The 23,188-nt window shown below is 36.3% G+C and overlaps 1 long non-coding RNA gene across 1 annotated transcript in view; it reads left to right on the top strand.

Moving 5' to 3' along the window:
- The window catches only part of LOC128559125 (uncharacterized), a 65,049-nt gene that overhangs the window by 23,077 nt on the left and 18,784 nt on the right, over positions 1 to 23,188 (top strand). The window contains exons 4-5 of the long non-coding RNA XR_008372206.1: positions 18,560 to 18,744; positions 22,651 to 22,811. This is a non-coding gene — a long non-coding RNA (uncharacterized LOC128559125). The remainder of the gene's footprint in view (positions 1 to 18,559; positions 18,745 to 22,650; positions 22,812 to 23,188) is intronic.

Genomic DNA, 23,188 nt, shown 5'->3' with positions numbered 1-23,188 from the left:
CCAAAACTAATGCAGATATTGAATGAAACTTCACATGTGTCTTCGGGGTTATAAAACTAGTTGATAGCACCAAGTCCCATAACTCTGACCTTCATTTTGGCCAAATTATGCCCCCTTTTGGACTTAGAAAATTCTGGTTAAAGTTTTGCGTGCAAGTACATACAGCTATTACTAAAAGGCATATAGATTTGAAACTTATTTTTTCTTTTTCTAGATCAATTACCTACCTCACTGGGTCAAGCCCCATAACTCTGACATGTATTTTTGGCCAAATTATGCCCCCTTTTGGACTTAGAAAATTCTGGTTAAAGTTTTGCGTGCAAGTACATACAGCTATTACTAAAAGGCATATAGATTTGAAACTTATTTTTTCTTTTTCTAGGTCAATTACCTACCTCACTGGGTCAAGTTCCATAACTCTGACACGTATTTTGGGCAAATTATACCCCCTTTTGGACTTAGAAAATTCTGGTTAAAGTTTTACATGCAAGTAACTATCTCCAAAACTACTACAGATATTAAATTGAAACTTCACATGTGTCTTCGGGGTTATAAAACTAGTTGATAGCACCAAGTCCCATAACTCTGACATGTATTTTGGGCAAATTATGCCCCCTTTTGGACTTAGAAAATCCTGGTTAATGTTTTGCGTGCAAGTACATACGGCTATTACCAAAAGGCATATAGCTTTGAAACTTATTTATTCTTTTTCAAGGTCAATTACCAACCTCACTGGGTCAAGTTCCATAACTCTTAACATGTATTTTGAGCAAATTATGCCCCCTTTTGGACTTAGAAAATTCTGGTTAAAGTTTAACATGCAAGTTACTGTCCCCAAAACTAATGCAGATATTGAATTGAAACTTAACATGTTTCTTCGGGGTTATAAAACTAGTTGATAACATCAAGTCCCATAACTCTGATATGTATTTTGGTCAAATTATGTCCCCTTTCGAACTTAAAACTCTTTTGATATTTAACATTTTGGGTAATAATTTCCTGCTTCTGTGACAATATTTCGAATAGTCGAGCTTGGCTGTCTTACAGACAGCTCTTGTTAGCTCACCTGTCACAAAGTGACAAGGTGAGCTTTTGTGATCGCGCAGCATCCGTCGTCCGTCCGTACGTCCGTCCGTGCGTGCGTAAACTTTTGCTTGTGACCAACCTAGAGGTCACATTTTTCATGGGATCTTTATGAAAGTTGGTCAGAATGTTCAGCTTGATGATATCTAGGTCAAGTTCGAAACTGGGTCACAGTGTGCGACATTAACGGTAGCCCGATCGCCAATGGCTACGAAAATTCGGCTCGGGCGACAGAAAACCGGTAGACCGTAGCCCGTCGGGCTATGAGAAATTCTGAGGAGTAAATTTACCAAAAAGATCAATGCAAACGTGGGAGCAAAATAGTTGCTTTGAAGCTTCAAACTTCGCTCAAATCCAATCTCAAAGCGAATTCAAGTCGCCCGAATTTTTTTTTGGATGCGGACCCGCTTATCTTTTGACAATTTGCACCATGTCATAATGTTCGTTGAATACACATACACACTCGCCGATAGCATAATTTAATCCGCCTACTTCAGGTACTTGTGAGATTTTCGCGAGAAGTGTGAAAGCAAATCAAATTATCGGTTTCACCAGAGGCAATTGTAATAGGCCAATCAGCGCCGCGGTTACGTCTTTGACACTTAGCTTTTAATTGTCAACACGTGCGAGTCGTTTTCTAAAGAATTGTCAATTACATATGCGATTAATTGGAATTATAGACACAATTATTTAGTGTCCATGGTAAAAGTATGACATGTAAAGTATTAACTTCGTAAAACTAACTTTGATGGATGAATTGATTTGAATACCGGTATGTATTTCTAGGTTTGACACAGTTTACTTTCAGTTTTATTCGAATGAGAAACTGTTCACACAAGTGGTGACTCGGTATAAATGTTTATGGTAAAATGATGTAACTAAGAAAATGAATGGTCATTGAATCAATTCACAGCGTCGAGGTAAAAATATAAAAATTAATGGAGCCTTCCAACTTCTCCCTAAAGTCTCCCCACTTCTCCTTAAATCAGTTTGAGGGATAATTGACTTCACCCAAAAAAATAATGCCTTAATGGGCCTAGCGAGACCCCTGGTCAGTCTACTGCCAAGCTATTTCTTGTCTACCATGTCTACAAAGCTGTTTAGATCTCTTTTCATGACTCTGTGTCTTTGACTTTCTGCACAATTTTGTGAACACTGTTTCAGATTTTGAAATCAATTCTGAAAACCTCATACAAATTTCTGAAATATATCAGTATTCGCCAACCTACAGCAGTATCTTGAAAGAAATTAAATATTACTAGAATGAAAGTCTTGTTCATTCTTGAGCGAAAAATTAGTGGGGCTACGAAAAATTCTGTCAGGCTACAAAAAATTGGAAGTCCGTAGCCCCATTCGCTACGGTGTTAAAAACTTAATGTCGCACACTGGGGTCACATGCAGTCAAAAACTAGGTCAGTAGGTCTAAAAATAGAAAAACCTTGTGACCTCTCTAGAGGCCATATATTTCACAAGATCTTCATGAAAATTGGTCAGAATGTTCACCTTGATGATATCTAGGTCAAGTTCGAAACTAGGTCACGTGCCATCAAAAACTAGGTCAGTAGGTCAAATAATAGAAAAACCTTGTGACCTCTCTAAAAGCCATATTTTTCATGGGATCTGTATGAAAGTTAGTCTGAATGTTTGTTTATCTTGATGATATCTATGTCAAGTTCGAAACTGGGTCACGTGCGATCAAAAACTAGGTCAGTAGGTCTAAAAATAGAAGAACCTTATGACCTCTTCATAAAAGTTGGTCAGAGTGTTCATCTTGATTATATCTAGGTGAAGTTCAAAAGTGGGTCACGTGTTTTTAAAAAGTAGGTCAGTAGGTCAAATAATGAAAAAACCTTGTGACCTCTCTAGAGGCCATATTTTTCATGGGATCTGTATGAAAGTTGGTCTGAATGTTCATCTTGATGATATCTAGGTCAGGTTTGAAACTGGGTCAGCTGCGGTCAAAAACTAGGTCAGTAGGTCTAAAAATAGAAAAATCTTGTGACCTCTCTAGAGACCATACTTTTCAATGGATCTTCATGAAAATTGGTCAGAATGTTCACCTTGATGACATCTAGGTCAAGTTCGAAAACTGGGTCACATGCCATCAAAAACTAGGTCAGTAGGTCAAATAATAAAAAAACCTTGTGACCTCTCTAGAGGCCATATTTTTCATGGGATCTGTATGGAAGTTGGTCTGAATATTCATCTTGATGATATCTAGGTCAAGTTCAAAACTGGGTCAACTGTGGTCAAAAACTAGGTCAGTAGGTCTAAATATAGCAAAACCTTTTGACTACTATTGAAGCCTTATTTTTCAATGGATCTTCATGAAAATTTATCTGAATGTTCACCTTGATGATATCTAGATAAAATTTGAAACTGGGTCACATGTTGCCAAAATTAGGTCAGTAGGTATAAAAATAGAAAAACCTTGTGACCTCTCTAGAGGCCATACTCTTCATGAGATCTTCATGAAAATTGGTGAGAATGTTCACCTTGATAATATCTAGGTCAAGATCAGAACTGGGTCATGTGCCTTCAAAAACTAGGTCATTAGGTCAGATAATAGAAAAACATTGTGACCTCTCTAGAGACCATATTTTTCAATGGATCTTCATGAAAATTGGTCAGAATTTTTATCTTGATAATATCTAGGTCAAGTTCAAAACTGGGTCACATGAGCTCAAAAACTAGGTCACTATGTCAAATAATAGAAAAAACGACGTCATACTCAAAACTGGGTCATGTGGGAAGAGGTGAGTGATTCAGGACCATCATGGTCCTCTTGTTTAAATTGGTGTAATATATATTTTTGTCTCAACAAATAAATATTGTGCCCTTTTGGCTTGAAAATTCTAGTTTCATCCTAGATACCAGTACTTATATCAAATCATTGTATGAATTCAATAAGTATTCATAAAAAATATAAGAGGAGAAGATAAACTTGTAAATAATCAATTCAGAGTTATGGTTCTTGCATATTGCATTTCTTCTCATTGCCATCTGTCAATATATTCAGTGTAATTTGAGTTCTGTTTAGTTCATTAAAATTGCTATCACACAAAGGGGAGATGAAACTATACATATCCTAAAATTCATTAATGGTTCAAGGTCTTTGCACTATGGACCATAACTCTATTTGTCATATACAAAAGGTGAAATCATTGATTTGTATGGTTTTGCTGTTTTAATATATTTCAATGTACAAGTGGTAGTTTATGTAGGCTATATATTTTGAAGATTGTCAAGAAATTTAATAGATGAAACAGTTTGGTATATTGATATATTTGGATGCAGTTACCATTAAAAGGGCCTTAACTCAATTATTTTTACATAGCACAATATGCTGATTATATGCTCAAGTTTGTTGGTAAATAATTTTTTATTTGTTTGGGTCAGGTCATTCGAAAACTATGAAATTGGTTATCTGGAAAGCAAATTGCAAAATTTTAATTTGCCAGAGAAATGAACCAGTATCCTCAATAAATTAATTGGGGAAAACATATCAGTGCTTTAAACCAGTGTACTCTCAATTATTATAGTCGTTTTCTTGATTTGCAATAGATCTGAACCAGTGTACTCTGAAATATTAATTTTGGAAAAACATTTGAATGTTGTGAACAAATATCTTAATAGATTTAGATATTATTTTGATTTGCACTAGATCTGAACTAGTATTCTCAAAAACTTAATTGGGAAAACCACATTAGGTCTAAACGAGTACTCTCTCAGTATTCAACTTGGTTTACAATAGATTTGAACCAGTATCCTCTAAAAGTTAATTGGGAAAACCATGTCAGGTCTCAACCACTCTTCTGTCAGTCAACTTGGTTTACAATAGATGTGAACCAGTATCCTTTAAAAGTTAATTGGGGAAAACCATGTCAGGTCTTGACCAATGTCCTCTCAATATTGAAGTTGGTTTACACTATATTTGAACAAGTATCCTCTAAAAGTTAATTGGGAAAACATATCAGGTCCAAACCAGTATGCTCTCAATAGTCAACTTGGTTTACAATAGATTTGAACTGGTATCCCCTAAAATTTAATTGGGAAAATCATGTCGAGTGTCAACCACTATTCTTTCATTAGACAACTTGGTTTACATTAGATGTGAACCAGTATCCTTTAAGGCGTAAAAAAAAAAATTGTTTGTTTCCGGTGGCCCGACCTACCCTATTTTTTTACCTCCGACCCTAAACTTTTTTAGCGGTAAAATCGGGCCGCATATTTTTGCAAATAAGTATATTATTATTTTTATAGCTCTTTGCACGAATGGACTACTCCGCCGATCGGGCGAGTGGTTTTTTCATGGTAACTTTACCAAATTGAGAAATTACATCAGGCAAAATTACCTGGATTGACTGGAATTTACCCGCGAATCGTAAAGATATCAAAACGTCATGCTGGTAATTTTCCATTCCACAAGCACGTGCGCCCTATCGTAATATCTAATTTACATCGCAGTTACTTTTGACACAAAAAATGTGCATAGCGCATTCATTTTTTAATAAAATCGCTTCAAATTTCCAACACCGCTTGAGAACTAATACAGTTTGAGTTCTATAACAATTTTAATAAGATATCGACAGGAATGTAGGCAAAATTCTTTAAAAACGATCAAATTTTCATATAATGTTTTGTAAAATTTCAAACAGCGCGATCTTGATTATTTACTTCTTTTTTAAAGTAAATAAACGGTACATACTATGGTAATAAAATTCAGACTCTTGACCAGAATGTTCAAAAAACACAATTAAAAAATCTTAAATATTGAAAAAGCGGCAGCAATTTAAATACATGGAGTAAAACGATTTTTGTCAAACAGATTTCTGTTAGCACGGCAGAATAGGTTACGTAACCTCGTGAACGTAAATAGAAATGTGGTTTTAAAATAAAGCAGTATGATGTTGTTGCGGAATTTAATAAGTTTTAAATTATTCATTGTACATGTCGCGGGCTTAGCGCAAAACGGTTGTAACTCCTTCTTTATTTCATATAAGTTACAACCGTTTTGCGCTAAGCCCGCGATGTATTTACATGTCAGTTTATTCGGGATAAAAAAAGATAAAGAAAAAACATCTCAACAAGTTAAGGAATCGAGAAAGTATGATTAGACAGTGATGTGTCACATGGCGCGAAAACATGACGTAATGCCATGACAATCTCGGGCAACTGTACCGCTTTGATCTCCACTTCAGATGCCATAATAACCGACACACTTCTTTTAGCTCTTTGAGTGGGTGTTAACTGATGATGAAAACAAGGCTAAATTACTTAGTTTATCATCAGAATAATTACCGATAATTGTTAATGTTTTTTTTTTTTCACTTTCAACACCGGTCAACGTCGGGTGGATGATGATTATTGTGTCCATATTTTGGGACACTTTTCATAATTTTTTTTTGGGATAACAGATTGCTACAGTCTTCCATTTTTAATTATTTTAGAAATAAGTCCTGTTTCTTTGAGTCATATGAAGTTACGACGGTTGGAGGTCCACTAAAGTCTGAGCAGGTCTACTAGATTTCAGCAGTTGGTGACCTGCTGAAAAAGTTAAGGTCGAGGCCTGCAGAGTCTTGAAAAGTCAGGTTTTAGATGGGATTTATAGTAGTAAGACGTTGAACAACCACTTGCAGCTTTATTAATTCACAATTTGGGCATACCAGTCAAAACTCTATTGTCTGGCATTTCCAGTTAATCCAGAATTTTAGATTGGGATTGGGGGTGATGGTATTAATCTCAATGCAGATCAAAGATGCAAATCATATTCCTGGCCAGTGTGCTTTTACTTGGTTTTAGTTTGAAATATTAATGGTGGTTGTTGAATAATATTCAGTATTAAAATTATTATTTAAAGAGAGAATCCACAGCAAAGTTCATTCAAGTTTCATGTTTAATTAAATATAAACCATGTTCTCCGCAAGTAATTGCCAACTTCTCCACATGAATTAGTGGCGGAGAATGAATGATATAGGACACAACGATCCTATGACCACTTGATCCGTAGATCGACTGCTCTACCTATTGAGCTAATCGGATGGGCTAATCTGGAAATGGAAAAACAACAACAACAAAACGCAAACATGTAAAGCATAGAGGATATAACGTGAGTGTCTTTTCATATTGAATTTATTCAACGAGTTTAATAAATTCAATGTGGAAAGTCACAAATGTAATATTCTTTTTATCACATGTGAGCTTTTCCTGTCGAAAACTCATACATTCTACTTTCTTTTACTATATAAACAAGTCAGTTTGACCAACGTCTCCAATGCTATAAATGATGTCGATGTCAAAGTTTTATTACACTAGTGTATTATCATTTTTATTTAATGACTTTATTACACTCCCGCAACGTCAAACATGTGATAAAAATATTTATTTCATAATATTTAAATACACAATCAAATGGCATTTTATATTGCTAAAACATCATCAAAGTCATTGTACATTCAGGTGTAAATCAAACATAACAATAGGATGCATGTTTATAAGGTTTATTATCTTCCTGTTTGAAACTACGATGGTGTTAGGTTTAAAAAAAAAAAAAAAAAAAATGCCTACCTACCTACCCTATTTTTTTTGGCCATGTCACTGGAAACAAACTATTTTTTTTAGGCCTAAACGTTATTTTGGAAAACCATGTCAGGTCTTAACCAATGTCCCCTCAATAGTCAAGTTGGTTTACGCTATATTTGCTAAGTTAGTTGGGAAAGTATGTCAGGCTCTGAGCTAACCAATATCACTATTGAAATCATTTACTTGCATGGTAGGGCTCTGAACAAGTTAATTTCCTTTGAACAACATTGTCTTAACTGGGAACAGATTTTGGGGTTCCAAATCTAAAAAGCCGTTGTCATAATTTGAAACAGATTGATTGGCTCTCTGCAACCAGTATCCTGTTTTGGCATTTATTTTTCTGTATTATGTCTAAATAATTAGATTTTGCAAACTGGTTACACTTTATAGCACATTTAAGCCTAATTAAATTGCTCTTATTCTGTTTAGCTTAAATAAAAATAATATTTTGTAAAAAATTCAACAACTTAGTAAAATTGGAGGCAGACTTTTTGCATAATATATGTCTGCTGTTGCATTATCTTTTTATGGTTCCGCAATTTTCTAAGTTCATTATACTACAGTTTTGACCTGGGACTTTATGTTCTTCCTCCCCTTTGCATCCTTCCCTTGCACTGTTCTCCTGCATTGTTCAGCATCCCAGCATGCACCTTGCCACTTCCTCATAAAGTTCCAAGTCAAATTTAGTACCGGTATAATGTACCATCAGATTTTGACTATTTTCATGATCTCATATAATCGCACTGTTAGTTTCTCCAAAACAACTAGTGTAATTTAAATAAAATGTTCAGCATGATGTTATGTTATGGAAAACAGTCAGTCTGAGGTCAGTACATCAAATGTCAAGGTCACCAGTATTACACATTAAAAGGACTGTAATACTAACTTACTTTGTGTCTCAGCAATATTTAAACTTTTAAACTATTCAATGGATTCCAATGAAACTTTTATCAAAAGTTAAGCATAATGAGAAGGTATGTTGAGAGTCAGTTCTGTCCCCAAAGATTAGGTCACAGACAATGGCACTTTTCCTCCAGATTGTTCATTCAGAAATAACTTTTAAGATTTCAAGGGATTTCAATGAATCATTATCACATGGTCCAATTTTGAAAATCCTGGTTACCAAGTTTGGGCTGACAAGCATGGTTAATCTGGGTTGTAGTTCAGATTGATATTTATTCACTAAATTTATGTTTAGGCCTAGCTTGGGATTGTATTGAGGCAGTTGGGGTCACTGTATACAGTTTTCTGCCAATTGTGGTAATTGAATTTGGTTAAAACAGTGGGGCTAGGTTAGTCACATCAAATGGGGTTTCAGGTCAATAATTTAGTTGTCACCAAACATGGTGTGTAGCAAGTTTGAAATTATGAATTAGATATTGCAGTGAAACTTGATAGAAAGCTTTTGAGGAGAAGGCTTAAGACTGGGGGTCTCCAGGCCAAATGAGGTCAAGGTCACCATTACTAAAACAGCATATTGTCAACAAACTTAGTGTATAGCAAGTTTATAAGCTTGTACTGTTTGTATTAAAGGCTACTGGAATCTGGTCACTGGTACTAAAGCTAAAAAGTAGAAAACAGTTTCTGGTCAATAATTACCCAAGATATTAAACTGGCAAAGAGATACTGGTTAAAGATTTATGAATAAACCAAAGTGTCAGAATCATTTATTTTTGGCTACAAGTTACAAGAATATGATTTAAAAGGAACTGGATTCTTCAGATAACATGAAAAGGGTTCTAGTGGCATTAGACTATTAAATACTTTTTGTCAAATTTCTTTACATACATTACATCAGTAAAGCGCTTCCGATTCAGGTTTAAATTGCATTTAGGGACAATGTCATTCATTTCGGAGGCATTTGTAATCTTTCAACTGCTTTTATAGCTGGTACAGGGAAATTGTAAAGAAACATGTGTATGTTAGATAATGTATTTTTTGTTATCAATATTAGATGATTAACTAGAAAGTCAGTACACTTTTGACCAAAATGCCACCAATCTTTCAAAAACGCTGAAAAAAGTCACTGACAAAGGAAATAGGTGGAATGGCTGCTGGTTCATGTAACTGCGTATAAAGACACCTTCATTCTTTTCTAGGTCAAGATGTGAACTGTATTACAGGTAATTTTTAAGCTGATAAACACAATTTTAAAAAGTCACATTTCTCTTGAATTGAGTCAAACATTCTCATGGTATTGATCATCTTTCAAAAATACTTGCAGCTGGCTATAATAGCTTGCTATGGATTAATGTCAGAACAGTTTGTGTCAAACAATTTTGACCTGAAGCTCAGCTGTTTGGAATATCATAGGATTGGGTTAAGAAATATTAGCTACTGACTAATATTGAACTACTGTATTTCAGGATTTAGAGATGGTCTGTTTACCATTGGCCTGCCAACCCTATTTACCACATACAAATATATCCTATATTTAAAATTATTCAAGATAGTTTTCATACAACTTAGAAAAAAATCTGTCCTATCTGCCTTAGACTTATACTTGTTTGTTATTAGAAATTCAGGAAGTAAAAGATTAAATTTTAGGATGTATGTATACAGATTTTTAGCTCACCAGTCACAAGGTGAGCTTTTGTGATCGCACGGCGTCTGTCATCAGTGCGTCCGTAAACTTTTGCTTGTGACCACTCTAGAGGTCACATTTTTCATGGGATCTATATGATAGTTAGTCAGAATGTTCATCTTGATGATATCTAGTTCAAATTCGAAACTGGGTCACGTGCGATCCAAAACTAGGTCAGTAGGTCTAAAAATAGAAAAACCTTGTGACCTCTCTAGAGGCCATATTTTTCAATGGATCTGTATGAAAATTGGTCAGAATGTTCACCTTGATGATATCTAGATCAAGTTTGAAACTGGGTTATGTGCGGTCAAAAACTAGGTCAAATAATAGAAAAACCTTGTGACCTCTCTAGAGGCCATATTTTTCATGGGATCTGTATGAAAGTTAATCTGAATATTCATCTTGATGATATCTAGGTCAAGTTCGAAACTGGGTCACGTGCAGTCAAAAACTAGGTCAGTAGGTCTAAAAATAGAAAAACCTTTTGACCTCTCTATAGGTCTTATTTAATAATGGATCTTCATGAAAATGGGTCAAAATGTTCACATTGATGATATCTAGATCAAATTTGAAACTTGGTCACATGCGATCAAAAACTAGGTCAGTGATCTAAAAATAGAAAAACCTTTTGACCTCTCTAGAGGCCATACTTTTCATGAGATCTTCATGAAAATTGGTGAGAATGTTCACCTTGGTAATATCTAGGTCAAGTTTAAAACTGGGAAGTGCCTTCAAAAACTAGGTCAGTAGGTCAAATAATAGAAAAACCTTGTGACCTCTCTAGAGGCCATATTTTTCAATGGATCTTCATGAAAATTGGTCAGAATTTATTATCTTGATGGGTCACATGAGCTCAAAAACTAGGTCACTATGTCAAATAATAGCAAAAACAACGCCATACTTAAAATTTGGAAATGTGGGGACAGGTGAGCGATTCAGGACCATGATGGTCCTCTTGTTTACAGTTTTATGCAAAGGGGATAATAAGGGGAAAAGGCATATTTTTGTTAATGTTTGCTTTAAAAACTTACTTTTTGAATGGTATTTCTTTCACAGACATTGCAGGATTATTTAATTTGTAGGTCATGAATACTTTTCTTTAGAACTACATTTTGATAATTTAACAGATAAATGAAATAAATTGGTACAATTACACCTTTCTTTCATGATTTTTATTTTTATGAAATTCAAAGCATAAAGTTATAGAAATTCAAAGCATATATTTGTAAGACAGATTCCTGTTAGCAACAACTGAAGGATTTTTAATATAGAACAGTTTTGATAGAGCATTTCTGTCTTTGCAGTGAAAGTGTTTGTTTGAAAATCTTTGAAAAATTAAAATCTTAACAACTTTTGAAAACTGAAAATGCATTGAGCAAAATTATAGCCGAGTCCAGCATTGACATAAGCAAAGCAAATGTTCAGGTTTTCACTTCCCAAAATGTTACATCTTAATCTGCTCACTTCAGCAATATTCATCAATGCGGTTCAGTTTGTACTATGAAATAGAAATCAACATTTCACTAATTTGTGCTTGTAAATTTAGAGCTAAAATAAAAGTATGACTTTTAATAAAATTCTAGGATTGGCTTTGCTCATAAATTTTTGTCATAATGATTGGGGAATGTTTTTTTTTAAGTCCTATCAATTCAAGGTCAAGGTCACTGCATGTGCTATGGTGAGATCAAAGGCCACACAGGCACCATTTTGTTATGTGCTGTTTTTTCTTCCAATTTGAAAATCTTTCAAGAAGTTGGCACACAGCTTACCAAAGTAAAATGACCTGCAGGACACATCTTTCAGTCATGTTGGTTCAGTATCAAGGTCATATAGTGAGATCAAAGGTCAAATAGGCAGGTTTTCATGTGCATTAGATATCTTTATATAGCTTAGCAACTGCACCAGTCAAGGTTGTACATTTTGGGGTCAAGTTTACACTTTGAAAGGTCAAGGTAAAGGTCATACAGGCGGTATTTCAGGTCTAATTTGTAGTTTTATGGAAATATTTTCAAATAACTTCATAAGTTACAGAGTTTGCTCTTCAAATTTAATGAAAAGTGTATGTGGTGAAAAATCACAGAAAAGGATTTTTTATTTAGCTTAAACATTATAGTTTGTCTTGATACAAGATAATATTATGATATGAGAATAACTATTTTAGTGCAGATTTAAAATACTTTACAACATAAAGAAAATACATGAGAGGTCAATTTTGTATCAAACTGCAACGGCTTAAGTCTTTAAAATGAATATGCTTAAAAATTGGAAAAAATGTATAAGAACATCCTGTGGAAACCCACTAGCATACTTGGTACAAATGAGAAGTTTTGAGAGGTTTTGAAATGTGCTATACCTCTCAACCTCCCTTAGCATGTTATGCATAAGCACTGGTTACTGTAAGTAGTTTTTCATATATTTTGTTGAATTTGAGTGAAATATCTATTGATAACATGAATTATTGATTGTACTATTTTGAAAAAAGCTCTGTATTTAAAGACTGAAAGATAAGATCAATTTTCTTTATTCTACTCTGTTGCTTTTCTATCAATGCAGCTTGTTCGCTGTGCTTGTATCTGCATTTAGCTAACTTCTTTTCCTATCCTATTTCACTATGATATCCACCTAACTAGCTAGCTATCCCATGGTGTTCCCCCATGATGCTACTAGGGTATATATTTCTTCCAGCTAACTATCATATCCACCTAACTAGCTAGCTATCCATTGGTGTTCCCCCATGATGCTACTAGGGTATATATTTCTTCCAGCTAACTATCATAATCCACCTAACTCTAGCCAGCTATCCCATGGTGTTCCCCCATGATGCTACTAGGGTATATATTTCTTCCTGCTAACTATCATATCCACCTAACTAGCTAGCTATCCCATGGTGTTCCCCCATGATGCTACTAGGGTATATATTTCTTCCTGCTAACTATCATATCCACCTAACTAGCTAGCTATCCCATGGTGTTCCCCCATGATGCTACTAGGGTATATATTTCTTCCAGCTAACTATCATAATCCACCTAACTCTAGCCAGCTATCCCATGATGTTCCCCCATGATGCTACTAGGGTATATATTTCTTCCTGCTAACTATCATATCCACCTAACTAGCTAGCTATCCCATGGTGTTCCCCCATGATGCTACTAGGGTATATATTTCTTCCTGCTAACTATCATATCCACCTAACTCTAGCCAGCTATCCCATGGTGTTCCCCCATGATGCTACTAGGGTATATGTCTTCAAGCTAACTATAATAACCACAACTATTATATCCACATAATTCTAGCTAGCTATCCCATGGTGTCCCTCCATGATGTTAATATTGTATATATTTCTTCCTTGTAACTACCATTAGGACCCATATTATATCCATCTAGCTATCACATGTGCTGCCAGGTTGTATATTTCATCCACCAAGCTAGCCGAAGTTGCTACCAAGAGAGATGCTGCATACTGCCAGCCAGCCCATGTTTCTTCTAGGGAGCATTTACCATTCTTTGCTTCTTACAGCCTACCCTATATATTCCTATAAGCTCATCTATCCTATAGGGTCTTATTGGTAGTATATTTCATTATGGTCTATACATTACATCTAACTAGCTCTCTTATGTGCTACCAGGCTGTATATTTCATCCATCAGGCTAGCTAAAGCTGCTACCTTGTATGGTTGTATACAGCAAGCGAGCTTTCTTTTCTTACAGGCTCTTCTACCTGTTGCTCTTGACCGAATTTTTTCAGTCTTTAGCAAGTTCTAATTGCATAATTGTTTTAACTAGAAGATTATAAGTTAATTGTTATGGAAATATGGGACCTATTAAGTTAATATTAAAGTAACACTTACAATTTAAGCCTACCACAGAAAGTAATTCAAAACAATTAAGCTTGTATGATTTTTCCATGTTTGATAGGATCCTTTTTTTTAGTAAATGTAAGAAAGCAAAAATAGAAGTTTTTAAAATTTGCATCATAATGGTTGTTTTCTAAAACTTGTATGGGAGCATTATTTTCAGTTATTTTAATAATGAAACTTTACAAGTGATTATATTATAGTGCTATAAAAATAGATGATAGCATCAAATCCCATAACTCTGACATTCATTTTAGCCAAATTATGCCCCCCCCCCCCCCTTTTTTTTTTTGGACTAAGTACATCCTGGTTCAAGTTTTGCATTCAACTCTGTAGGTATTTTAAAAATTAGGGTAATATTCCTGATTCAAATAGTACAACATTAATGTCTTAGGGACATCTTTTGTTCTTTGATCTCGTGCATACTGGATATTTCTAGGTCATTTCTGAGAATTTGCTAGTCAGGACCAGTTTTCTAGAGTAATGGCCCTTGAATAGATCAAAATTGCAAAATTTAAATCTGTTAAGAAGAGTATTATAGAAAATATAAATTAATTTGAAGGGTATATATTGTGACTTCTACACTCTTGGTATCTCTGGCATTGTTCGACAAGGTTCACTTAAGTGAAGTGTTGGTTGCTATTTCTTAGTATTTGTACTATTCTCAGTGGCTGATGTTTAAAACTAAATAAAAGCAAGCAAGGCATGAACTTCAGTTGATCCATTTTGGTTAATGGTGCGTTTCATTTAAACAGGGTTCATTAATACTGACTAGGTTACCGGGGTTACTAGGCCAAGAAAAAAATTAATAAGATAGAAAGTTGCTGTATCAAGCTAGGCTTTAATTGGTAATAGTTTCCTTTATGAATCAAATTTACTGAAACGAATTGTTTTTAAATTCATTGGCATTTGCAATGTCTGTTTGAGGAATAATTTTTCATGGTAAATTGGCTAGGTTTAAAGTTGATATAATATGGAAAGTTAAGTGGCAAGGTGAATGAGATGAATGGATGCAAGGGTTGATCTTAACTTTCTTCAACATTTAATCCTATAGCCACTTTTTTGTAAAGCCAATCAAAATTTTAAGATATTTGTTATTAGATAGTATAAAGTACTAACCTTGGTTACACTCTAGTAATATTACCTTTTAGATGTTAAGCATGGTCAGGCAATCTAGCACTATTGTGACCCACTTAGGTTTTGTAAATTTAATCAGAAGTTTTAAGCAATTTTGATGTAAGTTTCAGTTTGAATAATTTTAAACTTGATGTTGCATTTAGTTATGGTTTGATAGGGTAAGGACTTTTTATATGCCCGAAGGGACGTATTATGTTATGACGCCGGTGTCCGTCTGTCCGTCCGTTAGCAATTTCGTGTCCACATTTATGGGTCAAAGGTCATATGAGTGTGTATCGTGTCCGCTCTGAAACTCTAACTCCTTGAAGGATTTCAAAGAAACTTAGCACAAATGTTCACCACACTGAGATGACGTTTCGGATGACTAGCTTCAAGGTCAAGGTCACACTTAGGAGTGAAAGGTCATATATGACTTTGCTGTGTCCGCTCTGCAACTCTTCAACTGCTTGAAGAATTTCAAAAAAAACTTGGCACAAATGTTCACCACATTGAGACGACGTGCAGAGCGCTTGCTTCGGATGACTAGCTTCAAGGTCAAGGTCACACTTAGGAGTGAAAGGTCATATATGACTTTGCTGTGTCCGCTCTGCAACTCTTTAACTGCTTGAAGGATTTCAAAAAAACTTGGCACAAATGTTGACCACACTGAGACGACGTGCAGAGCGCTTGTTTCGGATGACTAGCTTCAAGGTCAAGGTCACACTTAGGAGCGAAAGGTCATATATGACTTTGCTGTGTCCGCTCTGTAACTCTTGAACTGCTTGAAGGATTTCAAAGAAACTTGTTCACCACACTGAGGCGACGTGCAGAGCGCATGTTTTGGATGACTCGCTTCAAGGTCAAGGTCACACTTAGGGGTCAAAGGTCATATATGACTGCTTTGTGTATATTGCTCTGCATTGCAGTGCTCTTGTTTTTATTTGGCAGATCCCTTTTTTGTTCTCTTACAATAATTTTTTTTGTATTACTTCCCTTTTTTGTTACTATAAATAGCTTATTTTGAAACTTTTATATTATTGACTGTAAAGAAAAACTAAGACCACTTTTCTGTGGTACAACATGTATGGTACATCCAATTTTAGATGTATTTTGACATAACTTTACCTGGTAAGATTTTTTTTGTGGACTTAGAATTTTTTTTGGAATTTCTTCTTTTTGTTGTTCCTGTCCTTTGGGCTTCAACAGTCAAGTTCTTTAAATTTTGCTCCCATCCTCTGGTGTAACCCTTCGGATGTATATTGCCCCGCTTGGCGACGCTCTTGTTTTTACTTTTAAGACGGTAGGAGTGAGCTTCTTTCCTTTTGTTTTATTTTTCTGCCAATCTTCCATACTGCTGAGGAGGAGATGCTGCTTCAAAAGATTGGCAGAGTTGCATTTGTTACAGCTGCCAATCCCTGACAGATCCCTTTACTATTGATCAAGACATACTAGCGTGACCATCGAGGACAATCCGGTGCCTATATGTCCGCAAGATTTTGGCGTTGGAGTAACTTGTTCTACAATTCTGTACCGGCAGTGTTTAGATGAAGGTTATTCCTGTGTTTTGAGAAATGGGAATCAGGGATTGTGAGGATTTTTATTTCTTTCAGGTACACAGCCTGCCAGTGACAACTGACTGTATGTCCCGTCCATACATACAGTCAGCAGGATATTCTTTCAGCATCAAGACCTGCCTAGGACAACCTTTATGAGGTGGGCAGGATTTCATCTTTTTCAGGTCCAAGGTCTGCCTAAGACTGCAGAAGATACAGAAGCAGCAGAATATTTCTTTCAGGTTTCATGGCCTTGCAGATCCCTAAACTGTTGATCAAGACTGCTATCGTGACTATCGAGGACCCGGTGCCTATATGTCCGCAAGATATAAGCGTGTGGGGGTGACTGATCTGCAATCCTTGCCGGCGGGTTGCTAGATGATAGTTGTTCCTTTGTTGAGTGAGATGGAAATCAGGGATTGCAAGGATTTCTTATTCATTTCAGGTCAATACCCTGCCTATGTCTTCTAATGCATGTTTTACTTGGACGGAACATACATTGGGCAGGTTTTTTTTTTTTTTCCGGTTCAAGGCCTGCCAGGACCGGGCAGGATTTTCTCTCTTTCAGATTTCTATGAATGTTTGCCATCCTCTACCAGGACAGGCCAGTCTGTCAGAATTGTTTTCATGTAGCTCACTTCTGCAATATTGAATTCTTTCCTTATTTAAGCAAACTTAACATAAAATAATTTTGCATTTTTTTCTTCCTGTTTTGGCTTATTGTACCCCCCGACAACAAAGTTGTAAGTGGGGTATACTGGTTTCAGGTTGTCTGTCTGTTTGTCTGTCCGTCTGTCCATAGACACAATCTTGTGCGCTTCATCTCTCCTCATCCCCTTGACAGAATTTAATGAAACTTCACACAAGTGATCAGTAACAACAGTAGTTGTGCATGGGGCATGTTAGGTTCTTTCAGAAAAAAAAAATTGCAGAGTTACGGGACTTTGTTTTTTGTTACTATACTATATACATAGACAATCTTGTGCACTCCATTTCTCCTCATCCCCTTGACAGAATTTAATGAAACTTCACACAAGTGATCAGTAACAACAGAAGTTGTGCATGGGGCATGTTAGGTTCTTTCAGAAAAAAAAATTGCAGAGTTACGGGACTTTGTTTTTTGTTACTACACTATATACATAGACACAATCTTGTGCGCTCCATTTCTCCTCATCCCCTTCACAGAATTTAATGAAACTTCACACAAGTGATCAGTAACAACAGTAGTTGTGCATGGTGCATGTTAGGTTCTTTCAGAAAAAAAATTTGCAGAGTTACGGGATTTTGTTTTTTGTTATTAAACTATATACATAGACACAATCTTGTGCGCATTATATCTTCTTATCCCCTTGACACAATTTAATGAAACTTCACACAAGTGATCAGTAACAACAGTAGGTGTGCATGGGGCATGTTAGGTTCTTTCAACAACAAAAATTGCAGAGTTATGGGACTTTGTTTCTTGTTAACACACTGTGTACATACAGTCTGCATATGCAGTCTTGTGCGCGCCTAATCTTCCGAACCCTTGCACATAATTTAATCAAACTTCACACAAGTGATCATTACCAAATCTAGTTGTGCATGGTGCATGTTATGTTCTTTTAGATAAATATTCTGCATAGTTGTGGGACTTGTTTTTTGTTACTATACTGTATACATACAGTCTGTATACATACAGTCCACATAATTATGCAATCTTGTGTGTGTCAATTTGCAATGTACTGTGTCAGTGCATGAGGGGGGTACATTCATCACCTTTAGTGATAGCTCTATTTTATTTTCAGGCTTGAGAGCAGAGACTTTCATTATTTCCATGCATGGAAACTGAAATGATAACGGTCCTTGTGTAGAGATCTAGACACTTTGTTCCCAAGGTGATGTGAAATGGTGCGAAGTGTTGTGTATGTCTTTTGCCTTCACTCTACTAAACCACTACTGCATGGATCTACAATATCTTCAATTAGTACCGGTAAATATATCTTCTTTAAATTCACTGAATTCAACAATTTTTAATCCCCCGCCACAAGTGGTGGGGGGTTATAGGAATGGTCTCCGTCCTTCCATCCGTCTGTCCGTAACACTTTCGTGTCCGCTCCGTATCTCCTAAACCCCTTGAAGGATTTTCATGAAACTTGGGTCAAATGATCACCTCATCAAGACGATGTGCAGAACTTATGAGTCAGCCATGCCGGCTCAAGGTCAAGGTCACAGCTGAGGGCCAAAGGTTTGAGCCTTCCATTTTGTATCTGCTTTATATCTCCTAAATCCCTGGAAGGATTTTTATCAAACTTGGGTCAAATGATCACCTCATCAAGGCGATGTGCAGAACTCATGAGTCAGCCATGCCGGGTCAAGGTCATAACTCAAGGTCAAAGGTTTTAGCCTTCCATTTCGTGTCTGCTCTGTATCACCTAAACCCCTTCAAGGAATTTTATAAAACTTGGGTCAAATGATCACCTTATCAAAACGATGTGCAGAATTTACGAGTCAGCTATGCTGGCTCAAGGTCAAGGTCAGTTTAGGGTCAAAGGTTTGAGCCTTCCATTTTGTGTCCACTCTGTATCTCCTAAACCCCTTGAAGGATTTTCATCAAACTTGGGTCAAATGATCACCTCATCAAGAGCTCATGTGTCAGCCATGTCAACTCAAGGTCAAGGTCACAACTCAAGGTCAAAGGTTTGAGCTCTGTATCTCCTATAAACCCCTTGAAGGATTTTCATGAAACTTGGGTCAAATGAACACCTCATCAAGACGTTGTGCAGAATTCATGAGTCAGCCATATCAGTTCAAGGTCAAGGTCACAGCTAAAGTCAAAGGTTTACCCTTTCACTATCCATAACAGTAGCGGGGGATTTAGCTGTCTTTCAGACTGCCTTGTCTAAAACGGATTTGTCCATCATTCAATTTGGGCAATACCATTTATTAGTCCCCTACTGGCTGAAAACCAGTTTTGGGGACTATAGGAATGTGCTTTTTGTCAGTCCGTCCGCAATTTCGTGTTCGGTCCATAACTGTCTTCATCCATGAAGGGATTTTAATATTACTTGCCACAAATGTTCCCCATGATAAGACAACCTGTCTTGCGCAAAACCCGGACCCTTAGCTTAAAGTTCAAGGTCATAATTGGAGGACAAAGGTCAACAGGGCTTTTTTCCTGTCCGACTATAACTCTGCCATCCATGAAGGGATTTTAATATTATTTGGCACCAATAAGATGTGTCATGCACAACTTTCAGACCCCTAGCTCAAAGGACAAGGTCACACTTGGCAGTCAGATGTTAACATGGCATGAACAGGGTCTGTTTCCTGTCCAGTCCATAACTTTGTCATTCATTAAGGTATTTTAATATCACTTGGCACAAATTTTTCCCATGATGAGACAACTTGTCGTGTGGAAATCCCGGACCCCTGGCTCAAAGGTCAAGGTCACAGTTGGAGGTCAAAGGTCAACAGGGCTTTTTTCCTGTCCGGTGTATAACTTTGTGATGCCAAATAGGATTTTAATGTTAATTGGCCACTATGAGACTGAGTGTCTTGCGCAAGAACCTGATCCCTAGGTCAAAGGTCAAGGTCACACATAGAGGCCAAAGTTCAGATACAAGAATGACTTTGTCTGGAACATTTCTTCTTTTTAGTTCACCTGTCACATAGTGACAAGGTGAGCTTTTTTGATCGCGGGGCGTCCGTCGTCCGTCCGTGCGTGCGTAAACTTTTGCTTTTGACATCTCTAGAGGTCACAGTTTTCATGGGATCTTTATGAAAATGGGTCAGAATGTTCATCTTGGTAAATTCTAGGTCAAGTTCGAAACTGGGTCACGTGCGGCCAAAAAGTAGGTCAGTAGGTGTAAAAATAGAAAAACCTTGTGACCACTCTAGAGGCCATAATTTTCAATGGATCTTCATGAAAATTAGTCAGAATGTTCACCTTGATGATTTCTAGGTCAAGTTCGAAACTGGGTCACGTGCGGCCAATAACTAGGTCAGTAGGTCAGAAAATAGAAAAACCTTGTGACCACTCTAGAGGCCATAATTTTCAATGGATCTTCATGAAAGTTGGTCAGAACGTTCAACTTGATGATATCTAGGTCAAATTTGAAACTGGGTTACGTGCCCTCAAAAACTAGGTCAGTAGGTCAAATAATAGAAAAACCTTGTGACCTCTTTAGAGGCCATATTTTTCATGGAATCTGTATGAAAGTTGGTCTGAATGTTCCCTTGATGATATCTAGATCAAGTTCGAAACTGGGTCACGTGTGGTCAAAAACTAGGTCAGTAGGTCTAAAAATAGAAAAACCTTGTGACCTCTCTAGAGGCCATGTATTTCATGAGATCTTCATGAAAATTGGTCAGAATGTTTACCTTGATGATATCTAGGTCAGGTTTGAAAGTGGGTCACGTGCCATCAAAAACTAGGTCAGTAGGTCAAATAATAGAAAAACCTTGTGACCTCTCTGGAGGCATATTTTTCACGGGATCTGTATGAAAGTTGGTCTGAATGTTCATCTTGATGATATCTAGGTCAAGTTCGAAAGTGGGTCACGTGCCTTCAAAAACTAGGTCAGCAGGTCAAATAATAGAAAAACCTTGTGACCTCTCTAGAGGCCATATTTTTCATGGGATCTGATCTCCATAAAAAATGATCAGAATGTTCATGTTGATGATATCTAGATCAAGTTCGAAAGTGGGTCACGTGCCTTCAAAAAGTAGGTCAGTAGGTCAGATAATGCAAAAACGTTGTGACCTCTCTAGAGGCCATATTTTTCATGGGATCTGTATGAAAGTTGGTCTGAATGTTTATCTTGATATATAGGTCAGGTTTGAAACTGGGTCAACTGCGATCAAAAACTAGGTCAGTAGGTCTTGAAATAGAAAAACCTTGTGACCTCTCTAGGCCATACCCTTGAATGGATCTTCATGAAAATTGGTTAGAATGTTCACCTTGATGATATCTAGGTCAAGTTTGAAACTGGGTCACGTGCCATAAAAAACTAGGTCAGTAGGTCAAATAATAGAAAAACCTTGTGACCTCTCTAGAGGCCATACTTTTCATGAGACCTGTATGAAAGTTGGTCTGAATGTTCATCTTGATGATATCTAGGTCAGTTTGAAACTGGGTCAATAGGTCAAATAATAGAAAAACCTTGTGACCTCTCTAGAGACCATATTTTTCAATGGATCTTCATGAAAATTGGTCAGAATTTTTATCTTGATAATATCTAGGTCAGGTTCAAAACTGGGTCACATGAGCTCAAAAACTAGGTCACTATTTCAAATAATAGAAAAAACAACGTCATACTCAAAACTGGGTCATGTGGGAAGAGGTGAGCGATTCAGGACCATCATGGTCCTCTTGTTTTTTTTACTATAGATAACTTATAAGATACCTTTTTGATTATAGGTTTTGTCGTGTTGAGCGACCTGTGAAGTTTACACTTTTCTCTATTTTATACATACAAATTTTAATCCAAGTGTTTTGTTATAACATATTGTATATGTAGTACAATATTGTTTATACATTATTGACAGATATTAGTTCATTATGTTATACTGCAGTAGAGAAAATTAGTTGCCTTCCAGTAGGGGACTTTGTATTGCATGGCAATACTTCATTCACTTGTTTATCGAAGCGATGTTAACTGAAAATTTACTGACTGAATAGTGAACAATGCAGACCTTGATTAGCCTGCAAGGATGTGTAAGCTGATCTTGGTCTGCACTGGCTGCAAAGGCACTATCACTTGCTGCCAGCAGGCTAAAGGTTAAGTTTAATATGTGTATTTGTTGTCGGACTTTGAAATTAGATAATATTACTAATATTAAATTCTTTTATTGTATCTGAGGTTAATTGATTCTTCTTGTATGATGTATCTTGTAGGAACTGTGATGACACTGAGGAAATATTCTACAGTCTTCACCATGGTTACGGTTGAATAGGGATTCCCACATAGCAATTGCTGTACAGTGTAATGCCAGCATGTATGTTTTTCTAAGAAAGCAACAGTGTGTTAGCAAGGTGGAAGCTGTGCATCTGGACAGGTAAGGTTTTTTTGAGAATTTCATGACTTTGGCTTGATTTTTTGTTTACAATACAGATTCTCTAAAACAGTTTGATACTGCTCGAGTGGCAACCACTAAAATTTAAAAACAATGCCTTTGTTATTGCCATTCTTTACTTCAAACCAGTTTATCTGTAGGCATCCTGTGAATTTGTTATTACATTTAATAGTGTAGAATTTTAAGCAGCCTTTAGGAACGTTGTGTCAACTTCCAGCAAAATCTTATAGCTGTTTGGAAATTTTGAAAGCTGTTTGGAAAGTCCTGCATTATCACATAAAAATTTTAGTGAGGTTTAATATGGGACTATGAAAGCAGGTTGTCACATTCAAGCTAATATAGTACTGAATGACATGTTA

This window comes from Mercenaria mercenaria, chromosome 8, assembly GCF_021730395.1.
Source record: "Mercenaria mercenaria strain notata chromosome 8, MADL_Memer_1, whole genome shotgun sequence".
NCBI lineage: Eukaryota > Metazoa > Mollusca > Bivalvia > Venerida > Veneridae > Mercenaria > Mercenaria mercenaria.
Note: the sequence above shows the minus strand (reverse complement) of the source record. Positions and strands in the feature narration are given on the sequence as shown.